Genomic DNA, 12013 nt, shown 5'->3' with positions numbered 1-12013 from the left:
GAGTTGGATTTATTTATATAAAATATGAATGAAATTAATCTTAACATAACGCGATCTGCTCTTCATAAAGTTAAAAGACTTCAAAAGATAAATAATCAAGTTTCTCTGCGAAACTCGTTTATTAAACTTATTTGATCTTTCTTTGTTCTTTATGTTGTTATATTACCATAGTTTGGAATTAAATTGCTGCTACAAACAGTTGTCATGTAAAGGATAAAAATAAGAACACATGAACCGGATGACAGTAAAGTTTTTTTTAACAAGTTGCAGTTTTTTAATTAACTTGATTTACATATTGTATCCTCAGACGGGACATCATGTCAGAGTCAAACTCAGAGTGGCTCGGAGGAAACTGTATCAGGTATAGTTTAGTAAAGACCATTAACCTTCATGTCTAAGCTATCTTGTGTAAACTAATATTTACGAAAGTAAAGTAAAAATGTAAATGTCAAGAAAACCAATTTAACCTTCACACTCTTGTTTCTATATTATTTTATATTGTCATGTACCTACTGTATAAAGTACGGTAAATGAAAAAATGTAGACCACTTGAAGTAACAAACCTTTTGTATTAAAGATTGTGTCCCGAGGCTTGCAGGTATCAAAATATAATCATTACTTCTAAACCTTTGTATTTACTTCTAGATGATGACGTCACAACTACAGTATATCAGGATCAGCGAATCTCAACTGGTGAGTGATTTTAATCAGAAATAATATTGATTCAGTCATTTAGTGATATATTACAGTAAATATTCGTATCATAATTAATTAATATCGAAAAATGATGTTACTCTGAGGATCGTGAATTTCTCAATATTTATAAATAAAGATCAATAAATTTATGATACCTTCTCACTTGTACCGATATATATCCCATCATGGTCAAGAGGATATCACAGTAGGCTATATTATACGTTGTTGGTGTTGCTTTGTTCATTTGCTTTTTAGTAGTGCCCTTCTTATACCATATCCTTGTCTTATATATAGATGGAGTTTCATCCAATGTAGTGACGTCATCAAGTCAATCGACCCGCACAGGTAATTATGAATCGATTATTCAAATGTATACATGAGAGTTTGTATCTCTATTGCCGTTAAAGGATTCATCTAAAAAGCGAGGGGAGGGGCAGCCAGAACCTCTCTAAAGGCCAAGTCCTGACAATTTAAATATCGTATATATATATCTCACGATGTTTCCTTTGTTCTCCATCATAGGCCGATTGAAGACAAAATAAATTTATTTTGTTTTTTCTTATTTCATAGATGATACATACTACAGCCACAGTGTGTCGGAAACTACTACGAATGGTAATAATTTACTCATTTCAATTGCGCGACACATGTATCCTTTTTTTTCCACTGTATTTATTTACAATACCGTAACACATAATACAAAAGAATCAGCAAAACGACTTCCATGTATAGCCTGTCATAATATATTATCAATATTACACAAAACAATAATTGTAACAAATATTGGCAGACACATTACGAAGATTGAATTTTCTTAAGTCGTTCGATCGAAATATTAAAATTCCCTACGAAGTATGTTATCGAGCGTCGAGATATAAGAATAATATGAAAATTGTATACACATAATTGGAAGCATTTTCTTACATTTATCGATGAGAAGTATACGCATGCGTCTTTATTTTCGCCGTTTGATTTCATATTTATGGCGCAACTCGGAGTAACAGTCTGTCTTTTGCAACAATTATCAAATTGTTTATTCATTTTACAGATGGAAGTTACGAATACCAGGCTGAGGAGATAGACCTACGACAATCAGGTTTGTATATTTACTTCAAAAGATTCCATTTATTTAAAGTATAAGTACGTTATTCTGTAACAAAGTTTAACCAATGACTGGACATAACATATAGGATTATTTTACACACGTTTGGCCATGGCTATTTCTTGAGCTACATCAGCAGACATGTACAGGATTTAAAAGATTGGGGGGGGGGGGCTAATTGCTAAATTTGCCCAGATTTACGTAGGGGCATGACCGTAGAATGTACAGAGGCGGATCAAGGGTTCTTATCGGAAGGGGTGTGGCACCTGTGGTCTTTGAAGCCGACTCCCGAATAAGCATAAAATATGCAGACATCAAAAATGATGCGTTCTGGGGTATATTTAGAAATTATGTCTGTAATTCGATCTAACGCAAGTTTTGGGCTTATAAATACTTTTGAATTTCTGAGTGAGTCTTAAAAGCGGCCCATTCACCCCATACACCCTGGTTCTACACCTCAGGACGTCAGTGGACCCAGAGGAGTGGTATTATTCTCTTCCTCCCACTGACTATAGAGAAAAGCGCCACCCCCACTCGGGAAAGCCTCTGATTTTATATTTTTTCTTTATCCATAAACTATTTTGTAGTAATGTTACCAATAACATCAGAAACAATCTCTCTTAAACGAATAATGATTTGAACTAGTCATATTGACCTTTGACCTTTCTGAGATTACATTTTCACAGCCACTATAAGATTGACATTGACGATCCTCTTATTTACCAACAGACGGTTTTTTCTTCATCAAACAAACCTACCCAGCAGGGAAAGGAGACGACGTGTTCACTAATGGTATGATACATATTTACATTATCAATATACATTATTAGATAATTAAAATGAGTAAATATCAATTTAGAGACATTTCATCACTGAATAGAATACATCACACGTTTGCAATACTGTGCGGTATACGTAAGTTTACATTTTATAGAACATGTATATAAACTGTATACTTCTCGCTGCAATGTTAGTGGATTTTCGCTAGGATCGAAACGTCGGGGCCTTTTACTTTGAAACATTTTCTTACACAGGTTCTTTAGTGGATAAGCAGTTTACTAACAGTTTTTTTCTGTCGTCACTTTTCGTTCATTGCAAAGGCAGCTTTCCAAACTGGTATAATTAATAACCCGAACTATTCATGGACCTTATAGTTACACGAACTTCTTCGGCCCAATTTATTTTTGAGGTGTCATTCTTCTATTCTTCATTTCATAACAGATGATCGTCACCTTTACCTGCAGTGCTGATGACATTTACCCCCGGGGTAGGGGTGGGGTGAGACTCGGATACGTGAAGGGTCGGGTGGTGTTGAGTAACGGTATAAAGTCTCATATACACTGATTGGATGTCGAATAAGCTTGATCTGTGTCCATCCATACTACATCAGATCACTGGCCGGATGTGATACCTTGGTAACCATGACGTCATCAGCTTCCTATCACTCATATTGATATATTCAGCTATGCTTTGTTTCTCGATGTGTTTGTTTCGTTGTAATCGTCAAATATATCGTTTGTATCCGTAACTCGTTCCTTTCGCTTCTTTCTATTACGTTGTGTGTTTTGTGATAAGGGTGGAATCTAGGCATATTAAACACATACATATACAATCACAAGTAATCTTCCCTGTGTGAATACGACAACATTCTCCCATAACATTCATTAATGACTATACTTTATTTTGTGTTCAAGTTTAAAAAGGAACCACACAAGTTGTTCTGTTACTTCAATTTCATATTGTCATTTTTCATCGCAAGAAGTGAATGACATTTGGGGTATTTCCCTGGACCTTTGCGTTAACAGTAGATGAATACCACGGGCACGTCTCTACCCATACACCTCCTCCGTCATCTCTTTCTGGCCCGATCCCTCCTCCCGCTCCACCTAAAATTTTTAATAACAATAAATAAATATAACAAAGTGTTATAGGCAAATTCAATCAAAAATTAAAGACGAAATCAAAAGAACAAAGGTAGTGCGTTTGGCATAGTAAAGCACAGCTCATTACCGCACATGAAAGCATGTGCATATAGCCACTCATCGATCTTGTAGACAGAATTATATCCTCTCACTCATACGCAACATGGGAGCAGGGACATCCAGCAGGCAAGCAGGCAAGCAGGGAGAATACCCTGCTAGGGAGAATCCCCTACTAGTTAGGAGGGAAACTTCGCCTGACCTCTGCCAATCGTAGTTCATGTGATTGAAAGATTGAAACAGGTGTGCCAAGGTTGTATCATTCCCTTTTCTAATGTCTAATGTCGTTAGTTATAAATCCATAAAAAGGACATAGCAGCATATAGCTCTGTTATAATTGTATAAAGTGTATTTTTTCAGAGGGAATTTCTTATAAGAATGCTTTCCCTTTTAACTTTCCTTCCATTTCATGGAGGTTAGTTCTTGGGATGAACGCAATCTCTAATCCTCCAACATGACTTGAAACGGAATACAAAGAATGTTTCTATAGTTCACATGTTCTCATTGGTTCTTACTTCCTTTTGACACTTACAACACTTACAATACTTTGTAGCATGATGTTCTTTTTTTTCAAGATTAAATTTGTTGCATGAATAAATTTGGGTCAGGTGATGAAGTTAAAGTTAGTTAGGGGGGGGGTAGGGGGTCTCCGTTGGCCCATAGTCTAATTAAATATAATGGTCCCACCCAATTTTGCATGTTTTTGATGATAAGATATATTTGCCTCAAACCGTATGAAGTGAGCGTGACACATTTGCTTGTTACTCAATGGCAATATCAGATCCTAATACAAGACGATACTATGGTTACGTACATAAGGTTACCCAATTTACGGAGCTACGTTTATACCTTTCATGCTTAAACCTGATTTTTGTCATGTTACGCCTTTTTCAATGATACAACATCTTTTGTTAAACACAGTAAAACAGAGTTCTGGATGAAAGACAAATAATAAATTATAGCAGAGTTCTGGATGAATGATGTCAATTATTTCAAACCCACACTCTATGAGAGGTGACGCAAATACCTCTTTTCAAAACAATAGGAGGAGGAAACTTAATTTTCATTCCGTTCGTTTATTTCTTTGTTATAGAGATCTGATCTTAGATACAATTTTCATGCTTCAGTATAACGTATCGGCAAATGAAATGAGAAGGAGGGGCGGCGGTGAAGGGTGAGTAGCTACCACCTTGAAAGGGATGCTATTGCCTCCTATAACTTATGCTTTATAGAGATTTTAGCTGCTGATAGAGTCGACCATGTCAGAGTGTTGACTTGTATTGCCCATATAAGAGCTATTAAAACATCCAAACCCCGTCCTCGTCACCGTCCCTTCCTCATTACCATTCAGTCTTTCAAAATGCAACAATTGTAAACAACATTGGCTGATAATAGATCAAAATGTGATATTTATAAAGATGGTTCTAATATTTTGTATTAAACTAAATAAACACTTCGTATGTGGCGGGGGGGGGGGGTGCTATACACGCAAATACCGCAGTTTCAGAGGATTAATAAACACATCTAGTCACTTGCGGACTAAACAAAGTCTTGTAAGTTGACAAATTCCCGATCCCCGTGTTTCCCAAATCTACTTGCATAAACTCAAATTACTGTGCTATTTCCAGACATTCAGATCCCTAAATAAGATTAGTCACATGTAGTTAACGTGTTTGACTTAATAAGTATTGTCCCTTCCTCATTCAAGAAGGTCTTGAAATGTGAATAGGTATTGTTTGTTGAAATTTCAGGCTTAATCCAAGTTCATGATCGTCTGCATAAAATATAGTTGTAAAGGGAGACAACTTACAGCAAGAACTATCTTGCGAGCATAATCTTAAGCAACCTTTTGTGAATAAGAAGATTTCACGGAATCCGTTTTTCTTTTACTGCTTGCTTCGAAGTCATCGGTATATCGGGCATAAGCCTATTGTACATTTAAGTCTTGAAAGGAAGCGACATTCATGCTGCAATGTAAACAAGAACACTGGAGCGTGAGCTTCTTGTTAATAAAGATATTCAGATCCGTTGTTCTAATGAGAGAAAAACAGGATGAATAGAGATTTCGTTGAAGGCAGTGTCGTTCACTGTTACCAATAGATTGTATCCAACCAACAACACCAATTTAAGCTCGTTGAAAGTTAACTCGTCAAATGGTTCAGTGGGTAGAGCAGTGGACTGGTAACCTGATGAACTGAGTTCGGCTCCATCGATGGTTGGTTATACACGTTAAAAATTTCTTTTTCTATTTCAGTAGTCGACGCTGAAGTCTTGATATATTAATTCAAGCATATAAATTACTAGCTGATGTGGTGGCCGATGCTGTTAAGAGGGTGACGAAAGACTCATTCCTCGTCGGTCGTGTAAATCGTGGCTAGGGTTCAAGACAGGCCTCTGGCGATAATACCTCAGGCTGTGGCATGGTGCTTTTTGGTGGCCTAGGATCCCGTACCATGTCTCCCTTGTTGTCGCAAAAGAACCCGGGAGGATGCGCAGAAGGTCGGTCAAATCGACCAGAAGCGTACTAGGTGGCGTGCGTGAATCCTTGCCTTTGGCCAGAGGTGGTGACATCTCTGCGACCGGCATGCTTGCAGCCACCGTCCACTGAATACGTGGCCCGATGAGGCGCTATTCTCCTAAAAGTGAATCTACGGATGCCTTTAAGCGCCATATAATTATTTTATATTCAAAAACACCCTGTTTCAAACTAGCGCCATCGAATTCCTTAAAGCCGTTTTTTTTTCTTGTCACTTTGAAGGTGGAATGTATTTTATTGTAATGGGTTATTTTTGGTAAGCCAAGCAAAACATTCAAACAGTCATGCGGTTCACAGGGGTTTGCAGAAACTTAATTAAACTCATTGTTTGACATAAATGTGTTGGTAAAGATTTACACAACCTACACCAAAACAAGCATTATATTCGTTGCAATACTAGAGACATACAAGCCGGCAAGGCCATGAGACCAAATATTTAATATATATAGAATTCAATCTATATCACTTTTGTAAGAAAACCAAAGTATACCAGTTTCAATATGGTCCCATTATAAGCAACAGTGTTGTAGCAAATTCTCATACCGGATAGTAGGTAGTTTCGGAAACTGAGTGATTCTTAAGAACTTTGTTTGAGATTCACACAAAACAAATACCCCGTATTGTGTTTTGATAACTTCAGCAACAAAATTAACTTTGATATGCCGTGGAACGTTAAAAACCACTGCTCTCGGTCTAGCTAGGGTTGTATAGCACATTTACTTATTTTTTTGTTTGTTCTTTTGAATGACCCTTTAAACAGTTGAGTTTCACTAGTTAAAGTGACTGGACCATTTAATTAGTTAATTACACAGCCCATCAGACTAGTTCCTCCGTCGGTTGCACTACACAACTCAATGGGAGAAATTAAGATGATATGGTTTCAAATGACATGTTTATAATGTATTACTAATTTGTTAAGGACAAATGATGTCGAATGCCATCCAAGGGTACTCTGTTGCTTATATGAAGTTTAACGAACATATTCTGGTTGACCTAAAAAACAACGGATTAACATTAACTATAAGAACTGTAGTGAGGAGCCGACGTCACCATCAAGTATTTAGCCTAAACGAATATTCAAGAAATTAAGTATATTTAACGTTACATATCTTGAAAAATACTGGAATAGCTACAGAAACATTATTGGACTCAAAGTTGTCTGTTTTCTTTGTATTATAACATATCAAGACTCAAATTCTACCTTATTTATTATTTAATTATTTAAGTGAGTTATCGAGTTACAACAAAATGTAGTTGCCGATCATTCTCCCGTGATTGATTACCGGGGATGCTTTTTTAAGAAAAGTCACCCAGGAAAGAACCTGGGCAAGAAAACCAAACTACCGAACGTCTGATCTGCTCTCAACCCCAGTCCCCTTGCATCGAGACTGTGACTGTGTGATCATCGTCAGGTTTGTATAACCATTCCCCTCGGAAGGGAACATATACTACACATGATCTTTGGGGATGTCTTCAACTCTTCGGTCTATCTGTTCGTTGTACACGTCTCAGGATAAAACTAGTTTGATCTCGGAAGAATGTTACCCGATTCCCTGTTTATTATTCTAATTGTTTTACAAGTCAATGGATTACATTCTGATGAACAATGAACAGATGAAGAAAACTGCCATTAATGGAATACCAAGTAGTCCCCGTTATGTCCAACACGTAACACACTAATGAACTTTATCGATGCTAATTGACGAACCACATCTTCCTTATTCAAAACAAGTTTATAACAATAGAGAGAGATTAATGCCATTTGAGTGGTGCAGTTTGCTTTCATATTACTGAAATGTGTACGAAAAGATGTTTACGCTATGTGAGCAGTCCAGAATTAACATTGAGCGTTTAGCGTTTTAACCAGCTTTCGGTTAAACGTTTCTAGCATTCAATTAATTACTCTATAACGACGAAAAGACATAAAAGACATGACATTAATATCCTCCTACTTGAGGTACGTATGTGAGTCGCATGTGAGGCGCATTTGCATCCATTATTATTTGTAGTAAAATATATACGATTATATTAGAAGACCCCTTTTATGGGTTCCAAATGAGAAAAATAGAAGACTATATATTCAATCCGTTGACAAATCGTTACTTGTTAGTGGATAGATCCAGTTATGTTTTTGTATGACGTTTGTTTGGTAAAGTGACGCAAGCTCGGTCACGATATGGTTCCAAGCGGTACCATTATCTGGCAGCAGCACTAAATAACAGCACATAAATAAAGAGATGACATATTATATAAGTCAAACTTTAATGTAAACAATAATATGATTAATTACCTTCTCTGTTCCTAATTAGATGCTATCTTGATGGGTACTGAATATCCAAACTTTTTACGTTCGTTACAAACCAAGAAAACATATATAGTTCTCTTTTTCCATACTTAGTTTATCTTGATCTCACGCTTCAAGACCAGCTAAAACTCTATCCTGACTTTGGGCTGGCAAACCTGTGGTGGATGGGTGGGGAATGGTTAGCACTCCCATGTGAGTTTACGTCGGGTCAGATCGACGGAAACCCGGAAAATGTTGCGGTTTCTTGTGAAAAATCCTGAAATTTGTGTGAAACATCTCTTCCGGGTAATGATCCACCCAAGGATGTCGGGTGGAATGATGGTGGCTTTGTTATTCCGGAAGGAACTGATACTACATGGGTATATGTACAACGAGGTAAGATTATGAAATTAATTACAATTCTACCATCTAAGATAATACATCTTAGGCCTTAATAATATCATTTCTGCGATGCCAGGTCATCATCGGTAGTTGTGTGCAAGAAATACCTATTGATCGTTTTCTGCTTGAAAAATAAATAAACTAAGACCAAACTAATTATAGACTTAATTAATAAATGCCTCAGAATGCACCATTTCACGTCGAATATTTTTTTTGAGGGGAGGTATAGGGGAGAGTGGAGTGAAAAGTGGGGAAGGGGAGGGGAGGGTGAGTGGGGGTCCTCCGTATCCTCTATTAGGAAGTTGGCTTCTTTAGGCTCACATCACGTCCTTTATCCGCCTATGTATGCTCATAGGGCTGTGTCATACATATGTTTCTCAATTCGTAAAATATTCGAATCTTCGGAAAACTTCGCTCAACAACTCTACAAAGCAGCAATTCTGAATAGCTCAAAAGAATCTGGTTCCTGTGGTAAATTTTGAACCGGGAACAGATAGTGAAATGGAAACTCGCAAAGGACACTGCGTGATCATTGCGAAAGCGTAGGACATGTATAGGTCGCCTTTTGCATAGCCTACAACGGTATAGCGTCAAAGATGCGCTAGATCCTTAACTCCAATACCATACACAGTGACGTCAGTTCACATACGAGCCTACACACGTTTTTTTTACTGTATGATTTATTGCAGTGCGTCCGTACCAACACTGCGATGGGAACAACTTGCGCGTGTACGTGCGCGCGTTCAGTTACCGATGTGCTATAACAGGTCTCTGTATAGTATATATATGTTTCGAAGGACACAACAGATCTCGGAGCGTAACTTGTTGAAACGCACTGAGTGATCATTGCGCGAGCGTTACTGTACATGTGACGTCACACAGTAAAAAAAATGGACAACGATGATAAACATTATAAGGTACATATGTAATGTAATGTTTATATTGCAATTGCTCTTTGTTGAAGATAAGTCTATTGTGCGATTTCTCAAGATGTTCTTTACATTCTCAATGGCAAGCTACTATGCTTCCTCTTACATGGCTAGGAAGTTCACCAAATTCCTGGCCTATGGTCGAGGTAAGTTAAGACCAACAAATATATGTTAATTTTTCCATTTTCAGTCGTCATTTTATGTGGAACGCTATATGATGTCCTCGAGTTATTTGGAATTTCTCGTATTGCGAAATGATACTAACTTTATAGGACAATTAGTTCAATTTAGACATCATCTCACTAGTTAAATATCATTCCTACATGTATATAATTCCTACATGATATTCCATACGCCAGTAATATTAAGTTTGTGCACGATTTTATTGTTACCTTTTTCTTACGGTAACTGTAAGTCCGAATAAAGCGTATACCTATATAACGGGATTGTCAAATATTATGTTTGCTTCATAAACAATCCAATAAGATAAAACATGACATCACTTAATAGGCCAATCTCAACACATAATTTGGTACGGTGTGTAGGGGGTGGGGTAAGGGTGAGGTGCTGTGGGGACCTGGATGGCCAGGCCACCGTTACTGTGCGTGACGCATTTCATTAACTACGTGTTTTATAGTAGGTGAATGTAACATCGATTGTCAATATTGGAAAGGCAGATAACTGAGAGAAATTGTTCAACGATCATAATTTGCATTTTCAATGCTCTATAAAGCGTTCGGAAAAGTTCCCTATATTCAGTTCATTCAACGTGGAGGTAGGTTGGGTCTCTTTCTCTCTCCCTTCCATTTAAAGTTTTCCATCTCCCCACCCCTCCCTGACCCTTCCTTACCCTTGAGGAGTCCAATATTTCTTGGTAACATGAATTACTGATCTCAGTCAAAAAAAAATTTTAATATAAAAACCCTTATAAAAAGCTAGCCCAGCACACACCCCGTCCATAGTGACGCCTAACAAGACTTATATCAGATCTCTGCATACAATGTTTCTGATTCCATATACTAACCAAAATATAAGGCAAGTCATTAAAAGAAACTGAATTCATCTTCATAGTTAGTCAGATATATTTTCGTTTATCCTCAGCTCAATACATCCTCCCAGAAGGATGTTACGGGTACCGTCCTCCGTTTCAAGGTAAGGTGTAGGTCAAAGTCAAATTACGTCATCCAATTATGGGCGAGTATTTATATCACGTGATTATTAATAGATCCATTAAATAGAGGAATAGCATATAATATATTGACCAGTGACTTCAATAATAATTTGGATTGGAAGGGACGGATGCGGGGAGGGGGGATCCTATGGTAGCTTACAGGGTAAGGAGAGGAAAACTTTCAGAATCGAGGTATGTGTATATAGTTAATCATTCTCCTGGTATGATTCTCTGGTTTGCTTTTCCTTCCACGGTGAGTAAGGTAAAGATGAGACGACCATACACTCTCATAATGCCCCTCCACCCCCACCCAACCCCCTCCAATGTACATGGTGACGTGATAGTCTTGCATTCCGATTCTAAGTGAAGCTATGTAGTTTAGACATCGTTCTTATCACTGTTTTCATCTACATAGATCTAAAACGGAAACCCTTCAATCGGGAATTTCCCGTCACCGAAGAAAATGTTTCTTCGCTTCTTTGCTTTCCATCAGGTATTTCTCCAAGTTTATTTTTCTAGTTTCTACAGTACTCTTTACATTAACTTAGCATTCATATACAATTCCATGACCGACGGCTGTTAATTTTGCTACCGCCCTCTAATTACAAACATCCGAACCATGCATCGTCCTTCAGAACTTCATAAATAATTTTAAGTTTCCATGAATGTTTTTAACAACTTCTGTGCTTGCTTTACTTTTTTTGTGTGTATGCGTGTGTGTGTCACTTAATAACATTAATGCTCAGATGATTTCACTTTCACATATATATGGAAACTCTCTTCTTTTTTTAGAGCAAACCCTGCGCATGCGTGAAGATCTTTTTAACAGTAAGTGCAATCATCTCTTCCTTTACATAATGAATACTAATTTTCACGTTCAAGCACATAGTTAGGAGTCTCATTTATAAAAGAAA

The 12013-nt window shown here is 37.3% G+C and overlaps 1 long non-coding RNA gene across 1 annotated transcript; it reads left to right on the top strand.

Moving 5' to 3' along the window:
• Positions 1-306: 306 nt before the first annotated feature.
• On the top strand, positions 307-3614 carry LOC139970697 (uncharacterized). Its single transcript, XR_011794194.1, has 7 exons — positions 307-361; positions 646-693; positions 991-1041; positions 1267-1311; positions 1745-1792; positions 2528-2590; positions 3020-3614. It is a non-coding gene; the product is annotated as an uncharacterized lncRNA (long non-coding RNA).
• Positions 3615-12013: the final 8399 nt, after the last annotated feature.

The sequence above is a fragment of the Apostichopus japonicus genome, chromosome 8 (genome assembly GCF_037975245.1).
Source record: "Apostichopus japonicus isolate 1M-3 chromosome 8, ASM3797524v1, whole genome shotgun sequence".
NCBI lineage: Eukaryota > Metazoa > Echinodermata > Holothuroidea > Aspidochirotida > Stichopodidae > Apostichopus > Apostichopus japonicus.
Note: the sequence above shows the minus strand (reverse complement) of the source record. Positions and strands in the feature narration are given on the sequence as shown.